The sequence below is a fragment of the Tenrec ecaudatus genome, chromosome 16, assembly GCF_050624435.1.
Source record: "Tenrec ecaudatus isolate mTenEca1 chromosome 16, mTenEca1.hap1, whole genome shotgun sequence".
Taxonomy (NCBI): domain Eukaryota; kingdom Metazoa; phylum Chordata; class Mammalia; order Afrosoricida; family Tenrecidae; genus Tenrec; species Tenrec ecaudatus.
Genome location: NC_134545.1, coordinates 2,063,165 through 2,078,309, shown reverse-complemented (window position 1 = coordinate 2,078,309; position 15,145 = coordinate 2,063,165). Strand labels below are relative to the sequence as shown.

General features: G+C 56.3%; 1 protein-coding gene across 1 annotated transcript in view; it reads right to left on the bottom strand.

The window, feature by feature from the left end:
• The window catches only part of TMEM132D (transmembrane protein 132D), a 408,020-nt gene that overhangs the window by 89,980 nt on the left and 302,895 nt on the right, over positions 1 to 15,145 (bottom strand). The window lies entirely within an intron of this gene.

The following is a 15,145-nucleotide window of genomic DNA, read 5'->3' as shown; positions in this document are numbered from 1 at the left end:
AGAGATAGAGAGAGCAGCTGTGAGGGGCCTGGGGTGACTTCGGACAGGGCAGCGTTTCCGTGTGTGTCTGTGTGTGTGTGTGTGTGTACATGCCGTCTCTGTGAGAAATGCCTTGGAGTTGAGATTCCACGGTGAACAAAGCATCCTCGATGTGACCCATGCCATTCCCTTGGCCTCATGCATCATCAGTCGATCCTGAGCCCAAAGGGACTAACCCCTGACTCGGAGGCCCCACGCGCACCCCACAGGCTCCCCGGATGTGGTCTTTGAGCAAACCAATGGTCATGCCTTACCCCCATGGCACCCTGCGAGTGTGCAGACCCCCCACCCCCCGGCTGAGCCTCTGAGCCCCCACCGTCTGCACCCCTGCGTGCATGGCTGTCTGGCTGCTGCCAAGCGCCCCATGTGTACCAGAGAAGGAACTCTCCTGGCTGCCCCCGCCGTGCTCCCTGCCCAGTGTGGCCTGAAGCCCACTCCGAGGGAAGCAAAGAGGAAGATCAGGCCCCGATGGGCCCCCCAAACACTGACTTTCCAGCAGGGTCCCTATGGCGTCTGGGGGTACCACCCAGCAGAGCCCACACTGGTGGCCCCAGTGGAAGCCATGGCCCCAGTGGAAGCCATGTCTCCAGGTCCCCGCCTCCACCCCTGGGGCTGAGATCCTGTGGAGCTTCCAGACAGAGGCCTGCTGGAAGAGAGACCTGTGAACACCGGCCAACAGGGAGCCCACAGGCCTCAGCAGGATGCTACCCAAGATCTGCACACGCAGACTCAGGAAAGACACGTTGCTGGGAGAGTCCATGCTGCAGAGGGTCAGCAGGAGCCATTCGGCGGGCGGGACTTATGACAGGGGGCTCAGGATGGAGCACACGGACCGAGGGTGTGCATGCTCCAGTGAAGCCCCCCCACCCCCAAGCAGGGTGGGGAGGTGTGTTCTCACCACAATGCTTCAGGGAGCTGGGTTTGGAGCCCCTCCTGCCCAGGGCGCACCCCAGGTATTTAGTGAGCCAGAGTGGCTGCGTGGGAGCCTTCGCATCAGATCAGCAGAGAGGAAGGCCATCTAGACTCTGGTCTGTCATCCAGAGAGCGACTCAGAGCGGTGGGGGTAAGGCACAGGCCCGGGCCACATGCGGCTACCTGTCCCTTATTCCAGGTTAGAAAGCAGCACAACGGATATGCTGGGCCCTTAACAAGCACACGCCCACCCAGCTTCATGTTGCTGCCACCCACGGGGGCGCCTGCTTCCGAGGCGTGACTGCTGTGGGTGGGGGAGGCTGAGAGTGACATTTCGTTTCCCAGATGGTACTGTGAACACGCACTTGTGGGTGAAATGCCCGGTAGCAGTCTATGGCCCTCGACGGAGATTAGGCACCCCTACAAAAAAAACATCCGTGTGCTTTCTGGGGGCCACCTGGGCAGAGACGGTGACAAGCACAGAGAGGGCCGTGGGGGCAGGGGTAGGATCTGTGACCTAGGTTGGTTTCCCTGCCCGTGCACACCCGTGCAGCCCCTCCATGTGCCGTGGGTATTGCTGGGATGCCCAGCAGGTGTCAGCAGAGCTCCCAGACCAGGGTGGCGAGATGAGATGTGAAGCCCATCATGGGCACAGGGCAGCTGGGAAAGGGGCAGCTGGGCATAGGTCTCCATGCGGGGGGAGCTCACTGTCTGGCAGCTCCAAAGAGAGGGAGTGAGTCCCTTGGTCACTCTGCACCTCATTACCACAGCCCCTCTCTCCTGCCCCCAACCGTCCCACCCTATGCTCTAAATATCTGCACCCACTATTTGCCTCGATGGGTCTGCAGGGCTCCTAGGGCCATCTCGTCCAGGCACAGAGCTGAGCGTGCCTCCCTCCCAGGGGCCTCTCTTCCTCAAAGCTTGACAGTGCAGAAAGGGGAAGTCTGGCTCCCCGTGTCAGCTGAGACAGAGCCTGGAGCATAGTCTACACCCAGAGGCCCCCCACCATTGTAGGACCCTTGGAAGGCCTTGTGTCACACGATTCACTCCATCCCCCAAGGCCCCCCAACTGCTGTAAGGACCCTGTAAGCTCTTTCAGGTGATTTCCCAGCACATGATCATCTTTCAGGTTTCTCCCCACCTCCTGCCCCATCCCCCGCCCGAGTCCTGGTCTCAGGGTCTGCAGAACCTGCTGGGATTGTAGACACGAGAGGCATCCGGGGACGAACAGATTCGGTGTGAGAGACGCATGCTGAGCGGCTGGCCGTGGAAGGGGACAAGTGCCGGTATGCAGTCCTCTGAGGGGATGCTCCACCCAGCAATGTCCCCCCTACCCCGCCCCCGGCAGTGCCTTGTGTAGATATGAGGCACCGCCTGTCGGTCGGTCTCCCCCAAAGAACCCAGCTGCGTCCTCTTCCCCTTCCCCTCCCCCCGCCTTCACGTCTCATCTTCCAGATGAAAACGAGGATATTACTCAAGCAGTGTGTTCTCAGACATCATCACTGTATTAAAGGCTCCCTTTACTGACGTCTTCTTTTGAACTTTTCCATTAGCATTTCAGCATAAAAACCTTTCATTAGGAAGCGAAATATGCAGGATCCTTTTAATGTATGTACTTTATAATGAGATTTTTTGTCGCCGTAAACTTATCTCCCCGTGTCCTCTATGTCTCCCTCAGCATGTGCGGCGGTCTGCTGGCCAGAGAGCCACGGGAGGGGGTGGGTGGGTCCCAGACCAGAGCCTGTTCCTCCTGGCACCTCTGGGCCCCACTGCTCTCCAGCCCAACGCTTCCTGCACTCCCACCTCCGTTCCTTCTCTCAAGTGGTGGTTCTGGGGCCCACCTGGCTTGCCTTCCAGGAGGACAAAGGAGGCAGGCGTTGCTTGGGGCAACGGGCTCAGGCATCGCTGCCAGTGCGAGGATGCGAGGGGCTGGGCAGTGCCTCCTTCTGCGTGCGCACGGTCACTGTGCGTCAGAACCAAGTCTGCGTGTGGTGGCGGCAGCACACCCACAGAGAGCGGCCAGACATTCAGAGTGGACCCACAGGAGGACCAGGGAAGCGGGCTGTCACTGCTGACGTCAGGTGGATCGTGGCTGAAAGAAGAGGTGACTTGAGGATGTTTACCTGTGTTTGACTCACGAAGCAAAGGCTTTGGATTACGACGAACTAGAGGCGGCGCTGTCAAGAATGAGAACCCTCCAAACCCCAACGGGCCTCATGGGGAGCCTGCACAAAGACCCAAAGGATGACTGCCCGGTGCGGAGCGTGGAGAGGGATGCGTCCAACCCTTGGGATGTACGAGCCTGTCTCCTCACGATTCAGTCTGCATGCTGAGCACCTAATCAGAGAAGGGAGGCTACGTGAAGCAGAGTTGGGAGGAGCTGAGTCCAAGGGCTCAAGCAGAAAGCAAATGTTTTGAAAACAATGATGCCAACAAATGCACAGATGTGCTTGACACAATGGATGGATGGATGGTGATAAGAGTTGTACGAGCCCCCAATAAAATATTTTTTTAAAAAAAGGAAGAAGAATTGGAGGATCAGGATCAGAGGGAGGCTCATGAGCACCCCGTGACACGGAGGTGACTTGGAAGCACTGGCAGACGAAGATCCAGCATGCAACCTTTGGTGCAATGACAACTCACTGCAGAGGGACACAAGTCCGCACTACGGGACCGAGAGACGGCATGGGGTACACAGAGAAGATGCTGACGTCGGGGACTTCATTGCGCACGGACACAACCCACGTCCGTACAAGCAGCAATCGAGCAACAACAAGGAACTGCCTGGGCAAGTCTGCTGTGGGCGATCTCGTTAGAATGCGAATGAGCGAAGATGCCTCTTTGAAGACTGAGGTGCACCTGGCCCCGACCATGGCGATTTCAGTTGCTCCATTTGCGTGTGAAAGTTGGACAATGAAAAAGGCGTTGGCGAAAGCAACATTGAATATGCACAGGCTGCCAGGGCGGCAAGCAACTCTGCGTGGGAGGAACGACTGCTAGACTGCCCCTTTCCGGCATGATGGGGCTTCACTCACCTACGCCGGACATGTTCTCAGGAGAGGCCCGTCCCTGGAGAAGGACACGCAGCTTGGAGAGGGAAAAAGAGAGAGGCTCTCAAGGAGATGGGTGGGCGCAGTGTCTGCAAGCACAGGCCCAACCCAGCACCGGTGGATCCGAGCGAAGTTACATGCTGCTGACTTGATTCTCACTCACAGAGACCCTGTGCACAGAGCAGGGCTGTCCTTGTAAGGCTCCCGAGGCCGTCTCATGCCCTTCCTCCCTGGAGACTCTGGGGTGGCAGCCCCAATCTTCTGTTGGCAGTGGGCAGCAGTTGGCTCCAGCTGAAGACCAGGGGTGGGTGAGGCCTCTATCTTGCCATCCACCCAGAATGCAGGTCACTGTCGGGATTGGTGAACGGGGTCAGCAGGCAAATTCCACCGGTGGCTTGTACTTGGGCAGCCCTGAGCTGAAAACATCATGTTGACATTCTTAAGGGGCTGTCACCCCCACGCTGTGGGACCCTGTCACCCACACACTGTGGGACCCTGTCATCACTGTTAGCACCAATGACACCCTCCAATCACTATCAGGGTCCAGAACACAGCCCGCAACTCCAGAGATGACTTCAGACCCAGTTCCTGTCCGGGATCCAGCCTTCTGCCCTGGAGGGTCACCCACAGACCAAGTGGGTCTCTTGTAAGAAGCCACCCCCTTCCCTGTCTCCCTAGCTCCTCTGTGTGAAGGCCTGGGGGAGGGATCCCAGGGGGCAGGGTGGGTGGAACATGGGTTCTTGCTAGGCTGGGGTACACTCCGGAGGGGAAGAGGCAGCTGTGGTGAGCAGGCCACCCACCCACCTGAAGTGTACACAGAGACATCACTGAGAGGGCATGTTGTCTTATGTTTACTTTCACACACACACACACACACACACACACACACACACACACACTCACATGCAGGGTGGAGGGTGAGAGAGACTGGAACCAGCACCCCCGTGGGAAGCAGCATGGCGCTTCTCCAACCACTGGGCATCGGAATACCAGGGGACCCACAGGCCCCGAAGACCTAAGCCCCTTCACCTAACCATGGAGGCACGCCGTCTGTGTAGCAGCACAGCAGGGAGAGGGAGACCTCGTATAATGGAATCTCAGGCCCTGTCTCACACAGACGGACTGTAGGGGACAGGTATACGAGTGAGGGCACATGCGTGTGTGTGCCCATGCATGTACTCACAATGGAACACACATCCCTAAAGAACAAGGATGGGACTGTCGGATGCACTCAGGCTGTGGACAGAGCTGGAGATCCTGTGACCTTCGTCAACCACCAAAGGGCAGGCACTTGATGCAACCACTGCCATGTCAAATTAAGAACAAAGTTTTTAACCCCCGCCAACCCCGTGGATCCAGCCCTGCCCTGGCGGCCCTGGGCTCCCCGGAGTTGGACAGAATCGACCCGGGTCCTGGTGGGACGTATGGCCTGGTGTTCTAGTCAAACACAGTTGATCCTCACGCAATGAGCTTCCCCACGGATCACTGGTCCCTTGAAGGCCCGCCTTGAGGGCCGACACCGTGGTTGACCTGGATCGTGTACACCACGTGCAGGCCCCACCCAAGCCCACTGCAGGAGACGGCGAGTTCTCACACAGACGCCAGCTGTGGCGGCATCGAGGAGAGGAGGAGGGGACTCCTGGAGAGGAGGGAGCCTTCCTTGGTCCCCACGTCCCCATGGACACTCAGGACAGGATGACACAGCTGCACGAGGCAGGCCAGGGTCTGAGACGAGGAGGCCAGCACAGAGCCGGGAGTGACTGCGGCCGGGGCAGCCTTTGAGACCAGTTTTCCAAAGCGGGTCAAGACGAGGGGGTCTTCTTTCCTCGGGTCAGGGGATGCCCTTGGCTTAGCATTCAGAATTGGCTTCGGCCTGTTTCCGTTTCCCCGCCAATCAGCCCACAGCCCTAGGGTAACTCCCTGCTTATTTCAGGTGAAACAAGCCTATCTTCTCAGTCTGTAGCCTCGTGTGTAAAAGATGATTCCCAATCAAATCTCATCGACTGCCTCTTATGATGAAACTTCAGCTTCTGTTTCGCACAGATCAACCGCAAATGATAATTTGCCGTATGTATACATCTATGTAGCTTTTGCAAATAACACACACCTTCCACGTTGCTTGCCAACCTCCCACTCTCCCCGCCACATGGAGGTATTTTCATAAGGCCAGATATCGCGATCTTTTACACACTGCTGTATTAAACATCAGCATTAATGATTTTACAAAGTTACTTCCCCCAGTGGAGGGAAGGGGGCACAGGGCTCGGTCCAGGTGCCCACCGCTCTCAGTGGTTCAGTGCTGGGTCAGTGGTTCATGCCCACCAGCTGCTCCTTGGGAGTAAGACGGGACCGTCTGCTTCCACAGCAATCCCTGGCCCTGGAGTTGATCAGACTCATGCGTCCCTATGGGACAGAGCAGAAGTGCTGCAGACTTTTTCCAAGCCGCCATCTTTATCCTGAGGAGCTGCAACAGATGGGTTTGAACTGGGGACCTTTTAGGTCCTAGCAAGGTGCTTAACCCCTGTTCTACTAGGGCCGCTCCTGTGCGGGTAGCAGCGGGGAGCTGGGAGATGTGATGGGGCAGTATTTCCTTGTCCCGAGGGGTTTCTCTGAGTCGGAATCCACCAGGCAGCAGTGGGTAGGTTTTGCTTTTTGAGAGGGTGTGTGTGTTGTTACGCACACACCACACCACACAAGGAGCCCTCATGGCACCATGGGTTAAGCGACGGCCTGCTAAACTGCCAGGTCTGAGTCTCGAGCCTGCAACTGGGGCCCTGGGAAGGCCGTGGGGTCAGTTCTACGCTGGCTGCAGAACCAACCAAAAGGCAGAGTGTCTGCTTGGGGTTTCTTTCCCTGGATGGCAGGGGCTTCCAGAGAAGGAGAAGGAGGGCTGAAGGGGAAGAGGGGTGGAGGATCACAGAGGCAAGCCGGAGCCCCACTGGATCTCAGGGCACCCCTTATGCGTGCACAAGCTGGGGCAGGCCCCTTCTTGCCTACAGCCTGAGAACTGTTTGTAGACACTGGCTTGCAGATGGTGAGGCCCCTCACTTTTCCTCCCTCTCTCTTTGTGGGGAGTCTCTTCCTTCAACCCCAAACCAAGCCAACCCATTTGAAGTCAGAGGCAGCCTGGCAGGGCAGGGGTGGTTCTGGAGCAGCCTCATCTGCATAAACAGGTCCCTGGGACACTGGAAGCTCCGCCCCCGCTCAGCACCTCTAATGGAGACCTGGCATCACTCTGGGCAGAGAACATCAGAAGGAGCGGGAAATTAGCAAGGAAGGGAAGCAGGCCAATTACTAGCAATTAGTTACCCCGGATCCAGCTCCCTTCCAGCTGGCCCCAGAGCACAGCGGCCAACTCTGAAGAACAGCTCTAAGTGCAGACGCCGCCGGCCTTCTCCGGCTACACACCCCAAGGTCTGGCTCCTGAGATGCAGCTCTCAGGAATTCTGGGCGGCAAATGCTTTCTTGGCTGATTCCGGCAGCTCAGGGCTGCGGGTTTGCTCTGCCCTGCCCCACTTCTGTGCAAACACCCAAGAAGCCTCTTCTCCTCTGGAATACCTCAGCAGGTGGGGCCAGGTGGCCGGGTCACAGGGACAGGGCTTCTGGAACTGGTCCTGGCAGGATGGAAAGGGTTTGTGGTGCCTGCTCTGTGGAGGATCCGCCCAGGGATGGAGCTCCGTCACCAGCCTGGAAGGCAGCTGTGCTCATCAGCCGTGTCGGCACAGCGGGTACACACTAGGCTGGGAAGGCCGTGGGGCCGAAGGTCAGCAGATCAAAACCACTGATCAGCTCCCAGGAAGAAAGACGCGGCTTTGCAACCCCATCAAGAATTACCACCTCTGAAACCGACTGGGCCAATTCTGCGCTATGCTGTAGGGTTGCCGTGAGTCGGAGGCGACGGCATTGAGTGGGTCAAGGTCAACGGTATGAACCCGCCAGCTGATCCTCTAGGGAAAGAACAGGCGTTCTGCTCCTGGATAGAATTACAGCCTCGGACACCCACATGGGTAGTTATACCCTGCCCTAGAAGGCCCCTAGGAGCTGGCCTAGACTCGATGGCGGTGAGGTGTTGAGTCTTCGAGGAGTCCTGGTGGTGCATGGGCGATGTGTGGTCAGCAGTATGAATCCACCAGCCACCCCTTTTGAGAAAGATGAGGCTTCCAGTCGCCTAACAGCCAAGGCTGGGAAACATACAAGGGGCAGTTCTCTTCTGACCTGCAGGGCGACAATGTGTCAGCTTCGGCTCCGTGGCAGCCAGTCTGGCGTGGAGTCTTAGAGGGAAGGAGGTAGGTGTTGGGCTGTTGGCCACAGGTTGGTGGTTCAAACCTACCGGAGGCTCCAAGGGTGACAGGTGAGGCTGTCTGCTTCTGTGAAGGTCTGTGGTCACAGAGACTCTGTAGAGGGTCCTGGGCGTCTGAACAGGCATGGGCTCTCCGGCAATGCGTCTGCGTCAGTTTGGGCTTGGTCTTCAAGGCAGTGGCACTGTCACTGCTAGTTGATGATGGAAACTGGACACAGTGCTGACTGGCACAGGGAGGCCTGGGCTCCTGGAATCCCACCATCAGCTCAGTGTGCCTACCAGTCACCACCAAAGCCCCATCTCCTCGCCTCCTTTTACCAGCCCGCAGCCTCCCCAAGCTGCCCGTGGGCTGCCAGCCTGGCCTTCCCAGGAAGAAGCAGTTAGGATGATGGATCGGTGGAGGGGATAGCTGGTGTGATCATTGATTCACCTGCTGGCTGGAGTTCTCAACCACCCCCGGCCTGAGGAATGGATGCTTGGGGAGGACTGGATGGAGGAGAAGGAGGAGCAGCTGCCACCGCCACTGCAGCTCCTCAGGCTGAGCCACTAGACTCACGAGCAAGAGGTGCTCAGGCCACTGCCTTCAATCGATGGCTGTGTAATTGTGTTTCAGGCTTCCGGGGCACAAGGTCTGAGGCGGAAGAATTAATTTGCTGGTTGGGGTTAATAGAATGTCAATTAATTTCTTGGTCTAAATGTCAATACATTCAGTTAAGCCTCCTGATTTTAATATAATTAAAGATCCACTTTGTCAATGCTGCCCTTTTTTGGTGGTGGGGATGGGGCGGGGCGGGGCGAGGTGGGGTGGGTGGTTCACTGGATTCTCGCAAAGCCTTGGGTGAGAAGTGCCGGCCGGGGTGCTGGTGTGTCTCTCAGTGGGCATGGGGCGTGTTTGCTATCTGATGCAAGTGTGGGAAATCATGATCTTTGCATCCTACTTTACCTCTTTATTTTAAACCACGCCCCATCACTCACAGAAGGACGTGCCGTGTGAAGGCCTACTGGCCCTCATGGACATGCTCGAAAAACAAAAGGAAGACAATGTCGCCACCCACAGTGGATTCCGACTCGCAGTAACCCTACAGGGCCAGGCAGAATGGTCTAGGTGGGTGTTCAAGGCGGTGAGTCAGAATCGACTCAACAGCAGGGAGTGTGGCTTCGGTTTGTAGCCTTTGTAACACAGAGTGTGTGGCCATCACAGGCAGCCCTGTGTGAGTCCAGGTCAACTAGAGAAACAAATCCAGGGAGACTCATTTGTATGTAAGAGAGAGCTTTCTATCAAAGTGTAATTGTACATTAAGAAAAAATCCCAGCCCAGTCCAGATCAAGTCCATAGTTTGATATTAGCCCACATGTCCGATAGCAATCTATAAATTCCTCTTCAGACTCATGCAACACATGCAATGATGATGAATGCAGGAAGATCACAGGCCAGTGGGTGGAAAGTCTTGTGGATCCAGTGGTGTTGGAAGCATCTCAGCACCGGCGTGGGTCTCCACATGGCTCCTTCAACTCCAGGGCTCTAGCATAGCTCCATGTGTCTTATCAGCAGGAAGTCCAAGCAGAGTTTCTCTGTGTGTCTGGCCTCCAGCGAGCTATTCATCTCTGCCACGCCTCCAAATGAGGTCATCAAGCTGCGACCTGATTGACAGGCTAGATTCCACCCCTTTGCAAGTTGACAGGAGATGATGTCACTGCCACTGGCCCCGTAGGTGACATCAGAAAAATGGGGGAAGGGTTGACGTCGCTGAGGGCCAAGGACTTTCTTCTGTAAGGATCCACAATCGATGGCCATGGACGCAGCCATCCAGAAATCAGACGTGCTGCATGGGGTAGATCTGCTGCTCAAGACCGCTGTCACGTGCTGAAGAGTAATATGAGGCCTCTGAGTGAACTCTGAGGACTGCGGTGCACCTGACCCGGCCATGGCATTTTAGTCGCCTCCTAGGCATGCACATGAGGGACAAGGAAAAAGGATGGCAAAGGGGAGTCGGTGCACTTGAGTGACGGCTCTGGGTGGCAAAGGGACCGGCCAGCCTGTCCCAGGAGACGTACGGCCAGATGCTGCTTAGAGGCGAGGGTGGGCAGACTTTGTCTCACGTGCTGTGGACACGTCATCAGGAGAGAACAGTCCCTGGAGGAGGGCGTCCTTCTTGGTGAAGTAGAGGGAAGGCCCTCAGCGAGATGGGTTGGCGCTGTGGTTGCCAGCGCTGGAATCAAACCTCACAGTGCGCAGTTGGTGCAGGGAGGGCCGTGTCCCGATGTGATATGCCAAAGGTGGCTGTGAGTCGGAACTGACTGGATGCCACCCCACAATGACCACCAGCACCACCACAACCACCACCACCACCACCAGTACCACCACCACCACCACCACCACAGGCTATGCAGATGCCGAGGGCCACCTCTCTCTCCCTTGGAGAGGCTGCTGGGCATGAACCGCTGACCTTTCGGTGTGCACTGCTACTATGCTCAGGAACACGTGATTTCCTCTTTTGCTTTTGGCTGGGTGACCATGATGCGCAGGGCTCTCCTGCACTGGCCAGTGTCCTCAGGGAGAGTGGGCAGACGCCCGCTCACACGGACAAGCGTGGGTGGTCATTTGCTTGCGTGCAGACAGGTCCACGGAGGGGGCAGAGAGCAGAGGCACAGAGTCGTGAGCATTCCTAGACACAGGCTAACAGTGCCTTGACAGAACGAGCTGTCCGGTGTCATGGCTGCAGAAGACACCAAGGCTGATGGCATAGCACAGCCCATGAGTTTCCAGACTCAGGTGGGACAGGAAACTGGACCTGGAGGGTCACTTCAGGGAAAGCTCTGTGGGTCACGGCATCGGTTCAGTGCCCACCAATAGATCATGGATGGAGGGGATGAGGACGCATTGCCCACAGGGTCCCGTTGAGTTAGGGCAGACTTAGGACAGCTCACGGCAGCAGTAACAGTGCACTCTGAACCCTCTGCTTTCTAGAACCTTGCAGAACTTCCTGGTGCAGTTTTCTGTCTAAAATCCTTACTGGATCTTCCTATTGTCCACCGGCATTTTCCCTTGCCCTGAACTCCTTTGATTATTTGTGTGTGTGTGTGTGTATGTGTGTGATTTGTATAATATCTACAGTTTGTATTTTCAAAAGTTTGTATTTTCTACAGTTTGTATTTTCAAAAGCCACTTTAAATCCCTTGTGGAACACAAGAAGGGTGGGATAAATTAACTACACCATGCCAGCACCCACGAACCATGGTCACAGCCTTCAGACCAAATCAGCTCCTCTCTCTCCTTCTCCCCTCAGCTCCCCAGCAGCACCCGTTGCCTGCGGCCAACGCTCTGAGGAATTTGCTAACACCCACATCTGAAGACAGTGCCCCACCATGTCAGCCTCTCTTCTCTCAGAAGTCACAGGAAGGATCCGCTTCCTCACAGGGAGACCTCAACACCGACAGGGAACGATGGGCGCCTCAGAGGGGCTTGCAATTAGAAGCCGTGGACATGTGATGCAGGAGGGCGTGGGCAGCCAGGTCTGGCATGGAAGAACCCTGAGTCCAGCCTTTCAGACCAGCCCCCACTCCTCGATCAAAGCCCAGTTCCCTCTGACTCCCTGGTGAGCAAGCCTGTCACCCAACACCATGGCCCTAATTGGACAAAGTGGCCCAGCTGCCTTCTGACATGGGACACATTCAAAGTTCTAACTGGCGAGGGGTGGATTTATCAGGAGTGGATCAGAGGGGTGGGGGAAGCTGAGAGGGCAGCTGAGAGGCACATAGTGGGGCCCAGACATGACTAAACGCCTGGGCCTCTCCACACTGCTCCTCCGGCCGTGGGCCACGGCAACACTGGCTGCCACCGCAGGACATGCCCACATGAAAGTGTGTCCCATTGCCAGCCTGTGGGTCTCCCTCTGCATCAGCCGGTGCTCTGGGACCTCCGATGAGGGGTATGACACCCACAGCCATCAGCACACCCCTGCTGGTGTGTGGTTGCGCTGAGACCCAGGAGCTGGGATGGCAGGGGAGGCGGGCACTGGCCTGTGTGCTGAGCCCACTGCCTTGCGGGACAGCACCGCCACACAGGGCCCGGTCACCGCCAGATTCTGCTGGGAGGCCATCGTGCTTGATCACAGGTGTCCCAGGTGGAGACGCTGTTAATTCACTCAGTGGGTGCCATTTAATGAAGCTGATGATGACTAAGGTACCAGAGTGGGCCTCTCTTGCTGGGAACTAATGTCATGGAAGGGCTACCCGGTCTTGTCCAAGGGACTGTTTGCACTGAGCTGCATGTGGTTACAACGCTGCTGCCAGATATATGCAGCAGGCACATGCACTTGCACACACGCCCCGGGGTGAGGTCACGGACTGAGCAATGTGCACTCCGCACACTGAGAAGAGAGACCAGCAAAGAAATGCTGCTCTGAGCTTGGAGTGGTACCTGTTTCCCAGGTGACAGCAAGGTCAGCAAATGGATGGGCAGATGGATGGATGCAGGGATAGATGGGTAGGTGGATGGATGGATGGCTAGGTGATGAATGGAAGCATGCATGGATCGATCAGTGGATAGATAGGTAGATGGATGGACAGATAGGTGGATGGTTAGATGATGAATACAAGAATGCACAGGTAGATGGGTGGATGGACAGGTAGGTGGATGGGTGCTTAGATGATGAGTTGAAGGATGCATGGAGAGATAGATGGATGGGTAGGCAGACGGATGGTGTATTAAGCCTGGGTTGACTAAAGAAACAAATCCAGAGACACTCATATGTGTGTAAGAGAGAAAGCTTTATATCAAAGAACAATTATATATTGAGGAAACAGCCCAGCCCAGACCAAGTCCCATATTAGCCCATATGTCTGATACTTATCTATAAATCCCCCCTTCAGATTCACACAGCACATGCAATGATGCTGAATGTAGGGAGCTCACAGGCTGGTGGGTGGAAAGTCTTGTGGATCCAGTGGTGGTGGAAGCATCTCAGTGCTGGCGTGGGTCTCCAGTTCTCCAAGTGACTCAGCAGCAGTGAGGTGAAGCAGAGAGAGAGAATGTGTGGCCTGCCTCCAGGGAGGAAGAGAGGAAGTTCCCAGAATCCTCATGAGAAGGCCATGCCCACAAGGAAGCATCACCAGGCTGTGAGCTGATGGATAAGCTAGACTCCACCCCTACACTTATCAAGTTGACATGAAATGATGTAATTATCACAGATGGATAGGTAGATGGACAGATGGATGCATAAATGGAGAGATGGAAGAAGGAATGAATCTCGGATCAAAGTACCTCCATCTAAGACTTCTGGAGTGAGGCTGAGGCCGGTACCCAGTTGCTAGAATGGCCAAGGCTGGATTTTGTGTGCAAAGCCTGCGTTCCCAGGAAGAGCTCCAGCAGCCAGAGCCTGCAGCCATGCCCCCACACTGCTTCCCACCATGAGACCTGCTGCAGAAAGATGCCATTGGTGGGAGCTGCCCCCAGCTTGTTCTCGGCTCCCCTAGGGGGTGCCAGAGGAGACTCCACCCCGCTGGGGCCTCGGGGGGCTGACTTCATTCGGAGGTCCCCAGGCTGCCTCTCATGGTCCCTCTGTTGTTGCTGCCGCTGTCAGGCTCCATCTTGGGGGGGTTGAACGGCAGCAGCCCTGAGCACAGCAGAAGGAGACACTGTGTGGCCCAGGGCCACCTGTCCGTGTTCTTACGCCCAAGCTCACTGATGCTGCCTTGGGGTCAATCCATCCCATTAAAGGCCTTCCTCTTTTTCCACTGCCCCTCGACTTTACCCAGCACACGGCCCTTCCCCAGGCACCGGTCTCCCCTGACCGTGTTTATTATCTGGAGGATGGCGCCTCCAAGCTTGCAGTCTGGTGAGGCCACGGTCAGCACCCAGGGAGAGGGTGGGGGTTAGGAGGACCACGGTCCACCCACCCGTCTCTCTCCCTGTCTTTCCTCCTCTTCCCACTTTTGTGGGAACGGCAACGCCTGCCTCTCAAATGCTACTCGAAACGCACATTCACATGTTTTGAGGCAGTACGTTTGCAACGTTTCAATGACAGTTCCCCCCGCGCCCCCCCACACCAACCCCCATTGGTCCACACGATAGAAAGATCTTTCCTGCCCCGCAGAGCTGGCTGCGGACTAAATCGCAGCCCCGTGAGCAAGATCAAGGGGCAGGAAACAGAAGACAAACTCCGTTGATCCCCGAAGGCTGTGGGGTGCAAAGCTGCGCTTTCAAACATCTCGCATTCTGCCTGTAGACCAAATGCGTTATCAGCAGCAAGCCTGCCAGTTGGGCATTTGATTTCATATCTCCTTCCTGCAAACGCTCGTCCAGATAAGCAGGGGCTTCCAGGGAAACCGGGGCCATGAGGGGTGGGGGGAAGGTCCCAAGGGTTCACAGAAGGGTCGCCTTGTCCTGTCAAACCCGGAGAATACCTCTTGCCCTTCACCTACTCCCCCCTGGGGACCGGAGCCTTTGTTCCCAACTGGGTTCGGGCACCTGTTTTGCTTTTTAGAACATAAGAGGGGGCTTTGCAGTGCTTGAGGGCAACATGGAGCTAGAAGATGGGGAGATTTTCCCCCAGGGACTTCTTGAAGCTCCTCTGCTTTCCGTGAATACTTCAAGAGTGTCTGCTGGGGCAGTAGCTTATGATTCCCATTTTGCAGACAGACAGACAGACAGACACCCAGAAAGGTGAAGAGATCGCCCCCAGACCCGTGAGTGCCAGAGGGCCAGCCAGTACAGGGCTCTAGGCAGCCTGGCTTCAGAACTGCCCCCGGCCGCCCCCTTTTTATACTGTAAACACCTTAAAAACTGACTGAATTATCAGGCGTCCCGGAAAGAAGAGCGCCGCTAGGAGCTCTTCCACACCAA